Raw genomic sequence first — 17533 nt, 5'->3', positions numbered from 1 at the left:
CCAGTACCCTAGGATCATGATGTGAGCCGAAGGCAGACGCTTAACGACTGAACCACCCAGGTGCCCCGGCAGCAAAACTTTTAGCAAACAAGTTTTTCTGGTGCTCTGATTCCAGTCAGAATTGTAGATGAGTGTGTAGTTTGTCCAAAACAGGTCTTTTGGCACGGGGAAGAGTGGCAGTTTGCACAGGAGAATAATTATTTTCACATGAAAAAGAGAGAAGGACTGTAGTGAGTAGGGCAGGGGAAGGAGGGGAACAGGCTAGGGGGCAGGTCCTGGGCAAATGAGGAATAACATAGATACCACGGGACTGAGGCTTCCTTGAAATTCCCTCCCTGGTTCCATTCTTCCTTCAGTGACTATCTCTGAGCCGCTAAAGGTACTGTGGCTGGGACCAGGGTACCCCCCAGGAGCTAACAGCCTGGTTGGGGAAATAGGGATATAACCAAATAATGGCACAACAGAGGAACTGTACTGGGACTGTGGTGGGCAGAGGGTCATTGCTGGGGCTGGAGGCCCTCCTCGGAGGAGGTAACACTCAAACTGGGCCTTGCGGGATGGGTAGGAGTTGACAAGGACGGGCAGTCTGGGGCAGCAGTGCACCACACCTGTGGTTGGAGCCTGGCAGAAGGCTGAGCTAGCCAGACGGGTAGGGCGGGCCAGTGCAGGGCCCCCCAGGGCTGAGATCTGTGGGCTGATTCCTCTAAGTGTAGTTAGAGGGTAGGCCGTGGAGCTGGGTCCCGAAAGAAGGAGGTGGGGGCGTGCACACACGCAGAAAGGGAAAGATGGTCACATATACAAAATGCCGTAAAAGGTTGTACGTTAGTGACAGAAATCGTGCTGTAGTTCCTTGTTTTGTTTTTAAGATTATTTATTTATTTATTTGACAGAGATCACAGGTAGGCAGAGAGAGGGGGGGAGCACGCTCCCCCCACCTCCCCAGCAGAGAGCTTGATGTGGGGCTCAATCCCAAGACCCTGAGACCATGACCTGAGACAAAGGCAGATGCTCAACCCGCTGTGCCCCCCAGGCGCCCCTGTGCTCGTTCTTCGGCATTTACTGGTATTTGAGCTCTCAATATAGCACACTCTGGGGCCTCAGTTACGCTCTTTGGATTTATCTTATGAAATAAATAAAGCCTTATTAAAAAGCTCAAGAAGATTCTCTCATCATGAATATACATTTCTATGCTCTCATCAAACTCTAAAACATATAAGGTCTTATTCATACCAGCTTGCTGGTAAAATTAGAGAAAAATTTCAAAGCGTCTTTTTACTTTCTTTGTCCCGCGTTTCTCCAGTAGGGAAAAAGACTGGGAGACTGTCAAAGAACTGGCTGTTCTCATAGGATTCGAGGAGAACAGTGTGAGTCATTGTAGCTTTTTGCTGGTATTTTAGTATCCGGTTTATTTTTAAACAGTTTTGTGCAACTGGAGTTTCTTCCGTGGTTTCTGTTACCATGACTCCATAATATTTCCTTAGATCTGCTTGTTCATCCTTTCACACACTCCAGCATCAAATTTATAATTCCTTAGAATATGAATATCTTATTTATGATATCCAAGAATGTTTCTCCAGCTGCAATAGCATTTTGCTCCAAAGTAGAAAAGTTAGTTGTTTTTCCCCATCAGAGACGTTGGGAGAAGAGAGGGTGTGGTTCTGTGAAGGATAGTGCAGTCAGTGGGGGGTGGGGGGTGGCCGGGGTTCTTAGGAGGCTCCCACTGGTGGTCTAAGCAGAGGACCAGTGTCAACTGTGTGGAAGCACTTCCCCTTTAGAGTCCATAGTTGGAGATACAGGGTGGGCAAGTTGCCATGTTTGCTTGGGACATGCTGGCATTGGATGTTTTGGCCCAGAGATCCAGCACACTCCTGGTTCTTGGTTCCTCTTCAGTGTGACTACGTGTGCTCTCACTGTATTTATTCATTTATTTTTAGACTTGATGGAGGCTTCCACCCTGGGAAGGGCTCTTGTTTTTAAGAATCTGCAGTCAGGAGAAACAGTACTGGTCCTGGCAGTCAAATGCCCTCTCTTCCTGGCATTTAGGATTATTCAGGGAGATACTTTCCTGCATTTCCTTGCTTTGAGGAATGTGTATTTCTTAAAGGATTGTTTAGGATTTAAAAGAAAGTGCCAGAGTAATACAGAATCCTAGAGATAGTTTGTTTCCAGTCTCTTAAAGTCTTTGCTGCCTTTCACTTTTCAGGGCTAACCATCTTTCCTCTGACACATAAATGTGGTATCAAACTAGGTTCTGGGTGGGGTACTTGGGTGGTTCAGTCCATCAAGCCTCTGCCTTTGGCTCAGATAGTGATCCCAGAGTCCTGGGATTGAGCCCCATATTGGGCTCCCTGCTCACTGGAGTGTCTGCTTCTCCCTCTGCCTTCTTCCTCCCACTTGTACTCTCCCTCTCTCTCAAATAAATAAAACTAAAACAAACAAACAAACAAAAAAAAAAACCCAAAACCCAACTAGGTTCTGGGTGTGTGTGAGGTTCGTTATAGGGGACAGTCTGGCCAAATGTTTTTAAAATTCTATAAATATAAATGTTGACTCAATGACAGAGCAAGTCCTAATACTTGAGAATTTAAAGTATGTTGTAACTGACTGGGCCATTGGCTCCTACCACAGTTGCTTTCTGTGACTCAGACAGGACCCCTTTATAAACAGCAAAAACATACAGAACTGTGGTTCCGGGTACCCTGGAGGATGCCCAGGAGGCTCCAGGTGGGAAGGTCTTCTGAGTGACTAGACAACTGGCATTGTAGAAGAATTTACTTTTTTTTTTTTTTTTTAAGATTTTTATTTATTTATTTGATAGACAGAGAGAGATCACAAGTAGGCAGAGAGGCAGGCAGAGAGAGAGGGGGAAGCAGGCTCCCCGCTGAGCAGAGAGCCCGATGTATGGCTCGATCCCAGGACCCTGAGATCATGACCTGAGCCGAAGGCAGAGGCTTAAACCACTGAGCCACCCAGGCGCCCCAGAAGAATTTACTTTTTAAGAATCACTGAAAAATTAAGTGTTGCTGTTAGCTCAAGAAACGTTTTGTGGTTAGTCATTTGAGTAGTCTTTTTTTCTTTTCCGTGTAACCCAAGAGATGTCAGTATGTGGCTTCATGAGTGAAATTTGTTAACAACAGAATGTTACTGTTAAGATCTTACAGATCTTGTAGGGTGGTGGTATTGGAAGGTGGGGCTGGATGAGAGGATGGTCAGGGAGACTCTGAGGACCTCTGGTCAGAGGCCCATATAGTGCCAGGGAGCTGGTGATGCATTGTCTTATGAAAGAGCATTCTGGGGAGAGCAAACAGCATGTGCAAAAGTCCTGAGGCAGGGATGGGCTCCGTATGTTTGAGAAACAAAGGGAAGATCATTGTGGCCAGAGCAGAACAGGGCCAGTCAGTGAAGGAGCATGGAAGAGGTCAGGCAGGGGCAGGTCGAGATGGGACTTGCAGCAAAGGCAAGGAGTTAGGGTTTAACTCCGAGTGTGGTGGGTGTTGAGCAGGGAAGTGACATGATTTAAGTATTTAAAAAAGTTGCCCTGAGGAGACTAGAAATTGAAAGAGTGGGTTTTCTGATCTACCTAATATTGGGCTTCCCTAAGAAAACATTAAACTTTTGTTTGCATTTTAACTTTGGAGTTTTAGAGTCACTAATACCACCTGCATTCTTTGTGTCTGGGATTCTATGAAGTTTTCTGGGCTCTTTTTTTTTTTTTTTTTTTTTTAAGATTTTTATTTGAGCTAGAACGAGAGAGAGGAAGAGCAGGCAGGGGGAGCAGCAGGCAGAGGGAGAAGCAGACTCCCCGCCAAGCAGGGAGCCCAATGTGGGGGCTCGATGTGGGGCTCATTCCCAGGACTCCAGGATCATGACCTGAGCCGAAGGCAGATGCTTAACCAACTGAGCCACCCAGGCACCCCTTCTGAGCTCTTTTTGGAGAGGGGCTGTGTCAGTAAGCAACACTCTGGTCTCTGCATAGTCTGGTCAATTTAAAAATGTCCCTGTTAGTAGTGCATAACATTGTTCTCAACTTAGCCAACAGCTGGAGGGTTACAAGTCATGAGAAACTCATCAAGGTTAAACCACACGGGGACTTTTGTATAGAAATGTGACCCCAGTTCCTCCTTCCTTGCTCACTGTTCCTGTTTCAAAGTGGGCACCCGGCCATGCTGTCTAGCCCTCCGAAGACTGGGTGCTCTCACTGACCCTGACTGGCCTGTGCTCCCTTCCTGCCCTCCCTTCTTGCCTCATCCCGCCCCCACCCTTCCTCAGGATTCTTCTGTCTCGGACATCTTGCCCTTACCCTGTGCACCTGCCTCATTCCCGCAGGCTCCTCAGGACTCCGCTTGTGGCCCCGGGAAGCCACTGTGTGATTCCGGCCTTCCTCAGCGCCCCGGTGGAGAGCAGCTGCTTCCGCTCATGACTGAGGCATGCCATCCGCCAGCAGGGCCAAGGAGTAATGTCAGTATCAGTTTCCCTTTCTGGGTGAGGAAGCCGAGGCTCCAGAGTTGAAGTCACGTGCCCATGGTTATCTAGCTGGTGTGCGGCGGGGCTGGGGTTGTGCCTAGTTCATCCCCCCTGTCACATATCTCTGCCCTGTTTACACTGGGCTCCCTGCCAGCTCTGGGGTACACCTGTGAGTAAGGCAGGCAGGGCTTGCGGGTGTGTCGCCCCCAGCACCCTAAGCTGTTCGAGCAGGCGTGCTTCCAGAACAGGACTCCTGCCCAGGTGCTCAGCGAATGCCGAAGGAGTGAATGCGTGCACACGTGCATGCCTGTTGACATTGTCCCCCTCGTGGGAGTCCCAGCTGGAGTGCTGTCCCTGTCTCGCTTACATCGTCCACCTCTGCCTCTTCTCGGAGTTTTCCATTGCCATTCTCACCGAGGGAGACAGGGTGGCCTGACAGTGAAGGGGCAGGCTCAGGGGCACCTGACCCAGGTCTGAGTCCCTGCTTCGCCACCTGCTACCTGTGTGGCTTTGGTCAAGTTATTGAAACACTTGTGTACCTCATTTCTTCGTCTGTAAAGTGGGGATGATCGTAGTAGCTACCTCTTGGGGCCGTTCTGAGAGTGACGGGTGCTGCACCTAGGAAGCACTTAATAAATACTGACTGTTACTGTGAATTCTGCTGTGTGGTGGGGACAGGAACTGAGCCCCACTCAACTCCAAGGGCACTGTCAACCCCTGACCACCCACAGCATGCTGTCTGGCACTGGGTCAGGGCCTGGCACGTGTCAGATGAGGGAATGTCCAGGGAAGAGTTCCACCCACGTGGTGCATCTTGGGGCTGTGGGGCCAGGACCCCATGAGACCCTGGTGAGAAATAGGACTACCGGGACTGTGGTCAGCTTTTGGCCGTGTTGCCCTGGCCTTTCTCCGACCTGTCCCCAGTTTGACAACTTCCTTTGACTCGTCCTCCTCCACTGTTCCTTCCACTCACTGCATCCACCATCACCCCCTTTTCCCAAATGCATCCGGTAAGTTCTTTGCTGCATCTGCTGTAGCCTCAGTAGTGATGTTTCTAAATTTATTAATTTCGTGCTTTTAATCAAGGAAGCCCATGCAAATACATTTAACTTACAAAGACTATAATATACCAGGAACTTGAGTATTAGTTCACATTAAAGTCCTGAAGCCCGTCTGACTTCTCATTAGAAGCCACTGTATTATGCATGTGGCATCTGTCTCTAAGGAATATCAGTAAGAAGTAAAGTATACTTATTTCAGGGAGACGTTTACTTTTGAATTTGAGCTGTCAGAATCTTGCATTTTGTAATGTTTAAATTCTCCCATTGATTCAAACTAAAATGAAAGAATGAATAGTCCAAACCACCAAAGTGTTTTTGTTTTTATCAGCATGCTGTTTATTCTTTTAAGGTGACCACTTAGAGACTTCCAAAAACATTTTTGAAACATTTCAATAAGTTTAAAAGTAAGTCACTTTCAAAATTTGTTTCTTTAATAAGGTGTCCTGTTGTTTAGTGAGTAGGAAGGCGGGCCTCCATCTGCTTTTGGGTCTGGATTGAGTGGGCGTCTCACCTGTGCCAGGCTCCAAGACAGGAGGACACGAAGCCCCCCAGCACCCTGAGTGCTGGGTCCAGAAGAGGGGTCTGGGTGGTGAGCCTTGGTGCTGCTGTGTGTTCTCCTTGTGAAGCTGGGAGCAGAGGAGAGATGGTTATTTCTGCTACCTAATGCCCGGGGCGGCATCCCAGGGGCTGGCAGTCAGACCAGTTAGACTCCCACTTCCTGTCTCATTGTATTGAACAGGGCTCAAGGCCCAAGGACTTTTGTATTCAGTACAAATGACTTTGTGCTATGATTGGGCTACAGAAATAGATACCACATGGTCCTTGCCCTCAGGCACCCTTTGTCTCCTGATTGAGACAGATCCTTGCATGACTGTGTCCACCTAAGGTTGGATGGAGTGGGTACTGCAGGAGAGGAACGTGCTGTTCAGAGCAGCCCGGGCTGCAAAGCTTACTTTTTTTTTTTTTTTTAAAGATTTTTTTTATTTATTTGACAGACAGAGATCACAAGTAGGCAGAGAGGCAGGCAGAGAGAGAGGAGGAATCAGGCTCCCCGCTGAGCAGAGATCCCGATGCGGGACTCGATCCCAGGACCCTGGGATCATGACCCAAGCCAAAGGCAGCAGCTTAACCCACTGAGCCACCCAGGTGCCCCTGCAAAGCTTACTTTTGACTGGGAATAAAGGAAGGCTTCGTGGAAGAGGTGTGACATTTGATTATGACCTTGAAGAATAATTAGTATCTTACCAGTCGTCCATGATGTGGTTCTAAGGAGAAGGAATGATGTGGAGGTGTGAGGGCCCAAAAGGACTGTGCTGTCCTGGGCCCTGGGGGGGTGATGGGAGGGACTCTGAGGCCTAGAAGGTGGGTAACCCTCCTGCATTGTCCCCGTTGGGAGTAGGTCATCCTCCTGAGAGCTCGTCGCAGAACTGGCAAGATGTCCCCAGTCACATGGCCAGTGTGCGCTCCATTCTAGAAGGTGGACTGGCTAACCTTGTGAGAAAACCTTGAGGAATCGCTGTGGGATTCAGAGATGCTCTCTCTTCTGCCTGCAGTTCCGAAGCAGGCTCACTGCTCTCACCTAAAGCTCCCCAATCTCCTGACTCCCCTCCCAACCCCAAGTTGTCATTGTGCCTGACCTCCCAGCACCTGTGGCAGGGGGGTCTTCATTGAGGAGCCTGGGACCTAGGGTCAGAGTGCCTGTTACAGCATATGTGACAGTCATGCCTCTTTTTACTCATTTTGTAAAATGCACATGTTAATTGCTGTCAACTTCCCCTTTAAACAGTAGCATTCCTATATGAGACCTACAGCACAGGTGACATCCTGGGTCCCAACACTGTTCAGTAACTTCTGTGATGTGGAAATGCTCAGAAAGCAAGGGCTCTGTGTTGACTGAGGTATGTTTTGCAGTGAGCCCCTGGGAACAGGTTCAAGCTGGACTTTGGGGTCCAGGTGAGGCTCAGATCTGGTAAAGGAGGAAAGCACTCTGTAGCCATGAAGGTCGCTGCAAGCAGGCGCTCTTAAAACAACTTGGCTTTAATCCACTTGAGTTCTCCCACAATCTCTTGCCAGTAGGAGGCTCTTCTGAAACATTTTAAGCTCAGAAAAATTTAAGAGTTGAATTCCACACTCTCTAGTATCAGTAGTGGGATGCTGAGAAGTTGCCCAAGGTCCCAGCTGTTTAATGGCAGATTTGGGCTGAGTCTTCCAAACATTGGCCCTGAGAGCCTTCAGTAAGAGTGAAAATGGCTTCTAAATCATCAGAAATTAAGTTTTGTTCAGTATAGTTTCATTGGGTTTATTTGGAGCATGTGAATACGTGTGTGTGTGTGTGTGTGTGTGTGTGTGTGTTAAATTGGCATTCCTGGCAGGGTGTACCCAGTGATTCCCTGAACCACACAGATTAACCACCACCACCAACACTGCCTCCTTTCTTGCCTCTTGAAGGGATCGTGTTCAGACATTCACACCGTCCCACTGGTTTGAAGGACACTGGTCCTCCACGTATGGATAACCGGTTGTTTGCGTCAGTTCGGCTAGACTGAGTCCCGAATCCTCCCAATACTTAATACATTAAAGGCATTTCTTACTTAGAATTTTATAAAGGTTTATTTACTTGAGGTTTCTTAAAAAGAAACAAAAACCCCAAGCAGTCTGATTTCTATATTTATGCAGTAAGACAGGAGAAGCTCGTCTCCCCCCACAGCTGAAGCCTCCTTTCCACGTGAGCTCGCTCTTTGTCCCTTCTCCGTCTGTTTCTTACTTATGAGCAGTACTGTGTAATATTCATGTGACTGTCTCCTGAAATACTCTGATTCACCATGTGAAACGGATAGGTCCCCCACAGGCAGCAGCATTTTTCTGCCAGGGTGTGTCCTGGGGGACATCCTTTCTCATGGGCGTGTGGTCTGCGCCTGAAATGTGGATGGAAGAGGCCAGATTGAAATCTTGCTTTTCAAACCGTAGCCGGAGGTTCACGGCTGTCGTGAGAGCACATGAGCCCATGAAGCAGCGGGACAGAAATGGGTTGGGCCCCCTTCTTGGTTCTGACTAGGAAAGACACAAACCCCGGAGATCGGGCCATGAGGGCTTGGGCAGTCATGTGGGACCACAGAGTGACTTGACACAGCCGTCAGGAGCGACAGGAAGAAGACCTGGACAGCCAGGGAAATGCTTGCTGTGCTGCTGAGAAAAGCATACCGCAGGATGGCTCGTGGGCCGTGACGGCCGCACAGACAGACCGCAGGTGGCAGGGGAGAGGAGCGCGAGTGATGAGAGCGAGGGTGGGCGGTGGAGCCCGGGTGATTGGGACAGCCCTGTGCCAGCCAAGGGAGGGGACACCGGGCCTGACCCTGGGGCAGGCTCGGCAGTGAGCGCTGGCTGTGAGAGCGCAGCTAGAGAAGGACCCTCGCAGCGGGGGCTGTGCTGAGCCCCAGTGGCAGCGGGTGTCTCTCGGACTGTGGGAGAGCTTCCCTGTTTTCCTCGAGCCCTCTCCAGCATGGCTTCCTCTGTGGGAGGAAGAGAGCTGCTCCATGGCATGGACTAAAACAAAATAAGAGGCGCCTTCCCCCACTCTGTCTCTCTTCCCAGCTGTGATACTCCTGACGCCGGGCCCTGTTTGCTTTGAGCCAAGCGGCTGTGTGTCCCTGGTTAGTGTCCCCCTCTGTGTCCCGTGGAGTTCCTGCGATGCCCCTTCTTCTCACCAGTACTTGCTTTAGTTTACAGCATGTCGCTCGGTGCCCTGAAGTGCTTGGACCCCTCTCTGCTCGTTTCAGGGATGGTGTCCACGGCCGCCCCAAGCCGTCTGCTCCTGGATACTGTGTTTCCATCTCCGGACGCACCTCTCAGTGTGTTCAGCCCACACTGCTCACCCTTGTGGTGCTTCTGGAGAATCCTCCCCTCCCTGTCCCGGCCTGGGACCTGCCAAGCCGTTGGCCTCCGTGTCCTTCCCCAGAGGGGACAGCTGTTAAAACCAAGCATCCTGCAGTGCACAGGCAGCTTTCCGTTGCTGCAGTCCGCGCACGACAGTGTTCCGGAGATGCGAGTCCCTTTATGTGCTGATCTCTATCTCTTCCTTTGAGCACGGTTCACTTTTCCAGATGAAATCACTGGAAACAAAATAGGCTGTGCCAGATATTTAAGCTACTTAAAAAAAAAAAAAATGTCCCAGCTTTGTTCATGGTGCAAAGCAGTGTATTACCTCAGGCCTTGCTCCCTGAGCGCCCACTACAGGGGAGGCCGTTAGAGAGCTAGAGAGAAGCAAGAGACCCTGTCCTTTCTCGCAAGGAACTGATTGGGCATACGGCAATAGTCTGAGCCAAGGCTGGAGGCAGAGAGGACCTAGGGGCCCATGGGCCCCACAGGTGGTCCAGCCCAGGCAGGTGAGCCCCAGAACGGCTTACTGCGTGGCTGGCGGTAGTCAATCGGGAACCGAGCCGCACACACCCCCCTCGGCCCCCACTATGGTTGTAAACCCATTTGTGTTTTAGTTTATATACGCAGGGTTAGTTTATAAAAGAATTCTAACCACTGGAGTTAAAACATCACAATAATGCTCCAGTTACTTTCCACCTGTGGATGGGTCTTCATTCTGCATGAATCAAACCCGCCGAGACTTTTCTTTTCTTTCTTTCTTTTTTTTTTTAAGATTTTATTTATTTATTTGACAAAAATCACAAGTAGGTGGAGAGGCAGGCAGAGAGAGAGAGAGAGCAGGAAGCAGGCTCCCTGCTGAGCAGAGAGCCCGATTGCGGGGCTCGATCCCAGAACTCTGGGATCATGACCTGAGCCGAAGGCCGAGGCTTAACCCACTGAACCACCCAGGCGCCCCCCGCCGAGACTTTTCAATTCAAGTTTTCTCATCCTGAATCCATCCAGCAAGTTTTTACCTGAGTACTGCTCTGTGGTCAGACCTTGGGTGCTAGGACTACAGCAGGGGACACAATAGACAAAAATCCCCTGCCCTCCCAGAGCCTACGTTCCAGACAGGAAAACAGAGAATAGACAAAGAACAAAAGGATCCAGTAAATGACAGAACTCGCTGGAAGGAAATAAGTGCTTGAGGGAGGAAAAATAAAGTAGAGAAGGTCTGGGAGTATGAGAGCTCCTGGTGATGGGGTGGGTACCAGAGGGGTCAGCCCTTGGGGGTTCCCCTGGCATCCTGTCTTGAAGCTGTGGGGCAGCACAGCACAGGGCGCCCTCCCTCCGTTCAAGCCCAGGCCACTAGTGAAACAAAAAGGGGCATTTTTATTAACTAGTTTTTGTATTGTAAAAGTGTCGCATGCCGATAGTCACAATCCTCATGGTTTAGAAGGTTATGAGGTGAGCTGTAAAGTCCCCTCCTCACCCCCAAGATACCCCCTAGAGCAAATCAGAGGCCTCGGTGGGACTCTTTGTGCAGGGGTGCACTTTGGTGGACTCCTGATTGTTTGGGTTTTTTTAAGATTTTTATTTATTTATTTATTTGACAGACAGCGATCACAAGCAGGCAGAGAGGCAGGCAGAGAGGGTGAGGGGAAACAGGCTCCCTGCCGAGCAGAAAGCCCGATGCAGGGCTCCATCCCAGGACCCTGAGATCACAACCCGAGCCGAAGGCAGAGGCTTAAATCACTGAGCCACCCCGGCGCCCTACCTGATTGTTTTTTAATGCCAGTGTGTCACACTCTTGTACCATGCGACACCCACTGTTCCTGTTTGAGAGGTGGGAACGTCTTTTGTGGCTGTACACACAGTTCCCTTCCTTCTGTCTCCTCTAGCTGCCCCTGTGCCTTGGAGAAGTGTGCCGGCATCTTCGATTCTTGAAGGACAGTGAGTAGTTTTCAGTGTTCTTTCTTTTTGTTGCTCTTACCAATGATACCACCATGAATACCTACATCTGACTCTTGGATGAACTCATCTGTAGGATAAAGCTTCCAAGAAAACAGCTGGGTCAAAGCCTAGGTGTTTCTCTTCTGTTGAATACTCCGTGCACTGAGAGGCGTGTAAGAACATAGAAGGACAAACCTAGAGTGACCGTGCATGTACGCTGCTGGTCTCCACGAGCACATCTTACAGGCACTTGCGGCTCAGCGTTTTGAGACAGTAGCTCCGACAGGGGGCTGAGTTACCCTGCAGCTTCTCAGGGTGCCAGGTTGTCCCGCCCGACTCCTTGGGCAAGCACCCGGGCTCGCACCCTGCTGGGTGCTGGGACGGGCCCAGCACTCCTGGGATCTTTGCCGATGCCCTCCCTCTTCTGGAAAAGCCTCTCCCTTGTCTTTCATACGCCCGCTTGCCCTCACACTGGGGCTGTTTGTACTTCACTCTGTGTCAGCCTGCCCTGGTAAGACGTCAGCGGCAGGCGGGCCGGGCCTGTGTCTGTCCTTTACCGCTCCCTCCTGGGGACCTAGCCACCGTGCCGGACACACAGTAGGTACTCAAACATCAGTCTGTAGAATGAATGGGGAAATCCAGCCCTTCTTAAGGAATGATCCTCCCCTCATCCTGGGCCACACAGTGGCTTAGAAGAAATTCTTGTCATACCCTATTGTGGGTAATGAAGAAACCAGCCTTAGGTCCAGCATGTGCTCATGGTTGGGCCCGTGGAGCAGCAGGGAGCCAGGTCAGCGGTGATGGGGAAGGGGCAGCAGGGGGGACTTCTTCCTTCCGCAGTTAGTTACGGAGGACTACGGGGGGCTTTCACCCAAAGGCTGGCTGACTCTCGGGGAGACAGCAACATGGTGCCTTTGCTCTGAATGTTCTTGCTTTATAGTAACATAGCCTTTTGGCCTAATGACCCATTCTGTTTTTTGTTTTTGGAACAAATTAAGGGCATTAAGAGGGAGCTAGATGTACTTATGTAATGTGTACTTTTTGTTTACCTGATAGTTGTTATCAGGCCCAGAGGAAGAAGGTTATGCCAGTTCCAGCCAGGGCCAAGGGCACCTTGGCAACCTCTGTTAACCTCTGAGACTCTGCATGCCCTTTTAGGAGTAGCTGTGACTCACCAGTGTTTACATACCTCAGTGGCAGAAGTTGCTGCAATGCAGGGATCTGGAAGTCTTTTCCCCGCCTCATTCCCGGATTCCCGGATTCCCAGATTCCTGTCAAGTGCCTCCTAGAATAGGTACTTGGCATACATCTATTGAGGGCCTGCAGTGTGCCAGGACACGCGCAAGGAAGATCTCGAATGTGCTTTCAGGAGGGTGGGGTGGGGAGGGGGTGATGATCCGTGTGCTTAGGATCTCCTTGCTCTCAAGCCTCAAGCTTGCTGCCTCCTACATCTTCAATGGACAGACAAGGGCCCGTGCAGAAGCGCACCATCCCTGCAGCTGGAATGTCAGGGTCTCCCAGGGGAGCCAGCCTGACGCACGACACACTGTCGCACTGACGACCAGCAATTCACTGAGTGGCCGTAGCCGCCTTCCTCCCAGAGCCTTTGGAGAGAGAAGAGGGAAAGGCTGCAAGGCCTGTTCCATTTGCATCTCCTCAGGTCTTGTTCGAGCACCTTCTCTATACAGCACTGGGCGTGCTAGACCTGAGTGGGAAGCCAGCGGCGCTCTAGGACACCCCACCCCTACCTCTCCCAGCCCGCAGGACTTCCTGGCGGCTCTTCCTATCCCTTAACCAGCCTCTTGCTCACATCTCTCTCCCCTCCTGTTTTCTGTGATAGGAAACGCCTGTAGTCTTACCAGCGGGTCCTGAGCTTCATCCTTAATCTTGTCATTCAGTTATACAGACTCTCCATCAAAATGTTTATTTTGGTAATAAGTCGTCCTAAAGATCAAGAAAAAAGTCTTTACTAATTTCCTGATTGCTCCTTTTTTGTAGCAGCTCATTTGTGTTTTATGGTACGATAACTCTCGACTTTCTTGGAGAAGTCTTAATCTTAAACGAGTTTATTAGAATCTCTGTCTTGTTCCCTGAAGTATCTTTATTTTCCCTAGACATCAGCCCCAAATAAAAGTTGCCCTGTTGGGACGCCTGGGTGGCTTAGTTGGTTAAGCAGCTGCCTTCGGCTCAGGTCATGATCCCAGGGTCCTGGGATCGAGTCCCACATCGGGCTCCTTGCTCGGTGGAGAGGTGGAGAGCCTGCTTCTCCCTCTGCCTCTGCCTGCCTCTCTGCCTGTGCTCGCTCGCTCTCTCTCCCTCTGTCTCTGACAAATAAATAAAATCTTAAAAAAAAAAAAAAAAAAGTTGCCCTGTTGATCTTGGTCCTTTAATGGTTTGGGTTTTTATTTTACCATTATTTATTTCATGATTGTGAAGACCCTTGGTTATCGGTTCATGTTTATCAAAGAAGAACAGGACTGATGTGTAGGAAGCGCTTCCAAGTTCCTGCACTGTGTTTCTGTGCGAGGCTGGTCATGGTCCCAGGTGGGCTTCCTGAAAGGAGTCTAGGCTTGCTGGTCACAAATGCAGTTTTAAAAATTGCTGTGATTGCCCCTCAGCCCCTCCCCGCCTTCTCCCCCCACTCCAGCATTATCTCAGCCCAAGGCTTGGCACTCCTACCCCAGGGAGACTCACTCCTACTCTGGCGTTTGGGATGGTTTTCTTGGTCGTCTTCTGGCCCAGGCCTGTCTGCTTGCTTCTGGCATCTCCACCAGTCTGCTGCTCTGCCCCGGGATTGTTACAGGTTCCTTCTTGTTGGTCCACTGGACCCTTGCGGGAGGAGAGGAGAGATGTGTGTCTCGTGAACTGGCACATGTGTGATTTGGGGGAAAGAAACAAAGCTAGGGGCACTCCATGGTGAGTGTATTTTCTTGGCTTTGTTTTTCCCGTCATGATGGGAGGGAATCGAGAATAACTCAGCGCACACTACTTTGTCCTAAAGGTTCATTTCAGAATCTGTTGTTCGGAATTCAGATGGCATTTTCCTGTCACCAAGTTAGGCTGTAAAAGCCTCTTCTGGTGTGTTCAGCACACAGTGTACTCCATGAGGCAGCGGGAGACTGGGAGCAAGTGCAGCCTTTGTTCAGAGGTGATGGAACCTGTTCAGCATTACATTCGAGTATTGTAGTTCAGTGTCTTCAAGAAGAAATGATCCGTCAACTACGGGGTGCCAGTCAGTGAGACATAGAATAAAGCAGGGCCAGCTTCTGTCCCTGTCCTCGAAAAGAGCAGTACTAGCTCACTTGTCGGTCGCTTTGTACTTTCCCAGAGTTCTCCCACATCCGTGATCTCCCCTGAGCCTCTTCGTACCTCGGGGAGGGAAGGGTGCAGGTGGTGTCCCTGCCTTACAGAGGAGGACGGGGCTCTGGGGCAACCAGCGTGCGTTTCCACCCACTGCCATGCTGCCTTCCCAGGAACTTCACCATCCCCCCGAGAAGCACCCAGCTGATGAATAAACATACATCGTATGTTTTTAGCATTGGTAGATCTATTTCATGAGAATTCAGTACCATTTGGCATTAGAAACCTGCTTATTTAAAAAAAAAAAAAAAAAGGAACCTGCTTATTTCTCAGCATGTCTCCTGGCTTAGCAGTGGTTCTGGCTGGCTCAGGGCCTGGAATGAATGAAGGCTGCAGAACCAGGAAATTTGCCTGACCCGATCTCCTTTGAAGGAACAGGTTTGTCAGTTCTCTTATTGCCCTCTGAAGCCTCAACTTCCCTGACTTAACACATTTCTTTAATCCAGAGGGCACTAAAACCAGATTTATTTTTTTTTTTTAAGATTTTATTTATTTATTTGACAGAGAGAGAGATCACAAGTAGGCAGAGAGGCAGGCAGAGAGAGGGCGAAGCAAGCTCCCTGCTGAGCAGAGCGCCCAATGTGGGGCTCAATCCCAGGACCCTGGGATCATGACCTGAGCCGAAGGCAGAGGCTTAACCCACTGAGCCACCCAGGTGCCCCAACCAGATTCATTTTTATGGTTAGAGATATTTGTGTGTGTGTGTGGGGGGAAATTCTGAGTAATATTCCCTGACAGTCTGAGGACCTTTGGGGATGTTTTGGACATCTCTATTAATAAGACAGCCCTGAGAATCAGGCCCCCTTTGTGAGGGATTGGCCTCCCATTCAAGTGGGTCTTCCAGAGCCGGGAATGACTGGGGCCGATAAGCAGTATTCTGCTGTGGTTGGGTAGTGTGGTATCAGATAGTCTGGCTTGAATCCTGGCCTAGCGTTTACAGGCTGTGGGCCCTTAACCAGTGATTTGAATTGTTGGGACCTCAGTTTCCTTCCTGTTCATCTTTAGCAGAGTTTTTGAGAGAGAAAAATCCATCTATAGGTCACATAGACCGCTGGGTAGTGCTAAGAGGTGCTTGGTGCATGGGAGCAGCTGTGTTACTGATTTTTGCCTACTTGGGCTACCAGGTGGGAAGCAGAATCACAGCTTGATTGAAGCAGGCTTGCTTTGTTGGACCCAGGCATGGCCACCTTCAGCCAGGGGGGTATCATTTGGTTCTTAGTTACTGAACAGCTATGTGGTACCATTAGGCAGCTCTTCTAGTTCCTTCCTTGGTGGCCTTGTTTTCTCTGGGTCCTGGGGTCTGGCCTGGTCTGCAACGGATTCCCACTCAGGAGGGGGCACACTCAAGTGAGTGTGCATGTACTAGAACAGAGTACCATTGTTTGCCTGGACATTAGGGGGCTTTATTCAGGAGGCTCATTTGCTCTTAGAGAACAGGCCATGCCCTGTGCCCTCTCCTCTTACCTTAGAGCTCTTTGTCTGCAATTCTAGGCGCTGTAGTCACATGTGTCCCCCGCTCACTTTAAGGAAGGAGTGAAGTGATCCAGGAAACAAGCTGTGGGGAGGACCATGCCTTGTGCTACCCACGAGTGATGGAACTATGGATGCTCCTTCTTCCTGTTCTTCCTTCTTCTGCCAAACTCTCTTCTTGAGTTCTCAATGGAAGCATGGGTTATTTTTGTTTTTCTAAGTTGCAAATACATTAAAAAAAAAAAAAAAAAGGATACCCAAGCTGATTGATTCACTGAGACCCCTTAACATGGGGGTATTGGCACTTTTTCTTACCTCGTGTGAATACGTAGAGTAGACATTGTGAGATTGTATGTTGGCTGTCATCAAGCCTTTATTAGCAATTTCAGTTTATTTAAGATATTATTAATTTGTCAGAGAGCACAGGCAGAGGGAGAAGCAGGCCCCTCTCTGAGCAGGGTCACTCCACCCACTGCCCCCCACCCCGACATGGGGGTCGACCCCAGGACCCTGAAGGCAGGGACTGCCTGTCAGAACTGAAGGCAGATGCTTAACTGACTGAGCCACCCAGTCACCCTTGCTTGTGTGGTTTTTTTTTTTTTAATTTGGAAGAGGGAGACAGAGATAGCAAGGGAGATAGCAAGGGAGAGCTTGAGCAGGAGGACAGGGAGAAGCAGGCTCTCCGGCAAGCAGGAAGCCCGACACGGCTTGATCCCAGGACCCTGGGATCATGACTTGAACCGAAGGTAGATTCTTAACCGACTGAGCTGCCCAGTGCCCCCACCCGCCCACCCCCACCGATTTCACTTTATTTAAGGCACTAAGAAGGCAAAGAATATTTCCTCTGTTTGCATTTGACAGATGTAACACTGGAGTCTTTCCTGAGGATTTTCCCACTAGTCTAGTCCAGTTTAGCTCTTTTCAGTTTCATTTCAATGAAACTGAGGCCTAGTTCTTGGGCTATTTGTATTCCCAGCACTAGCTCAGTTCTTGAAACTTAGGTCTTTGTTGAACGAATGAATCTGTTTCAGCACAAGCAGCTGACAGTGGCCGGGCATCCCCTCTTTCCAGTTTTAAGTTCAGACAAGACCATTGTCACTGCGATAGTGACACTTTCCAGTCCCCTCCAACTATGAGCCTGGGTATGGCTGATGTGACTGCTTTGGGGCCAGGAAAAGTGGCCCCAGGTCATTTGGGCCCAGGAAAAGTGGCTGATCATTGGGCCACATTGAGTTGTGGAGCCAGTCAAATTCTGATCATGAAAGAACAAATCTCACTGTTTGTAGGCAGAACATTTCTTGTATGAACCTTGAAGGCTGGGAGCTGATTCTTTTACTTTTGTAAAATCACCAGTCTTGGATTTCCTTGGT

At 49.8% G+C, this 17533-nt stretch overlaps 1 protein-coding gene across 9 annotated transcripts in view; it reads left to right on the top strand.

Moving 5' to 3' along the window:
- Positions 1-17533, top strand: part of PACSIN2 (protein kinase C and casein kinase substrate in neurons 2) — a 135571-nt gene that overhangs the window by 74342 nt on the left and 43696 nt on the right. For 3 of the 9 annotated variants that reach the window (XM_059187182.1, XM_059187178.1, XM_059187183.1), the window contains one exon: positions 4327-4458. The exons of 5 other annotated variants lie outside the window; for them this stretch is intronic. The gene's annotated coding sequence lies outside the window, so the exon portion shown is untranslated. Of the gene's footprint in view, positions 1-4326; positions 4459-11281; positions 11334-17533 lie in introns of those variants that run through there. One more of the 9 variants, XM_059187177.1, reaches the window with a different exon arrangement.

This window comes from Mustela lutreola, chromosome 8, assembly GCF_030435805.1.
Source record: "Mustela lutreola isolate mMusLut2 chromosome 8, mMusLut2.pri, whole genome shotgun sequence".
NCBI classification, from domain to species: Eukaryota; Metazoa; Chordata; class Mammalia; order Carnivora; family Mustelidae; genus Mustela; species Mustela lutreola.
The sequence above is the reverse complement of the archived record's forward strand: the minus strand, read 5'-3'. Positions and strand labels throughout refer to the sequence as shown.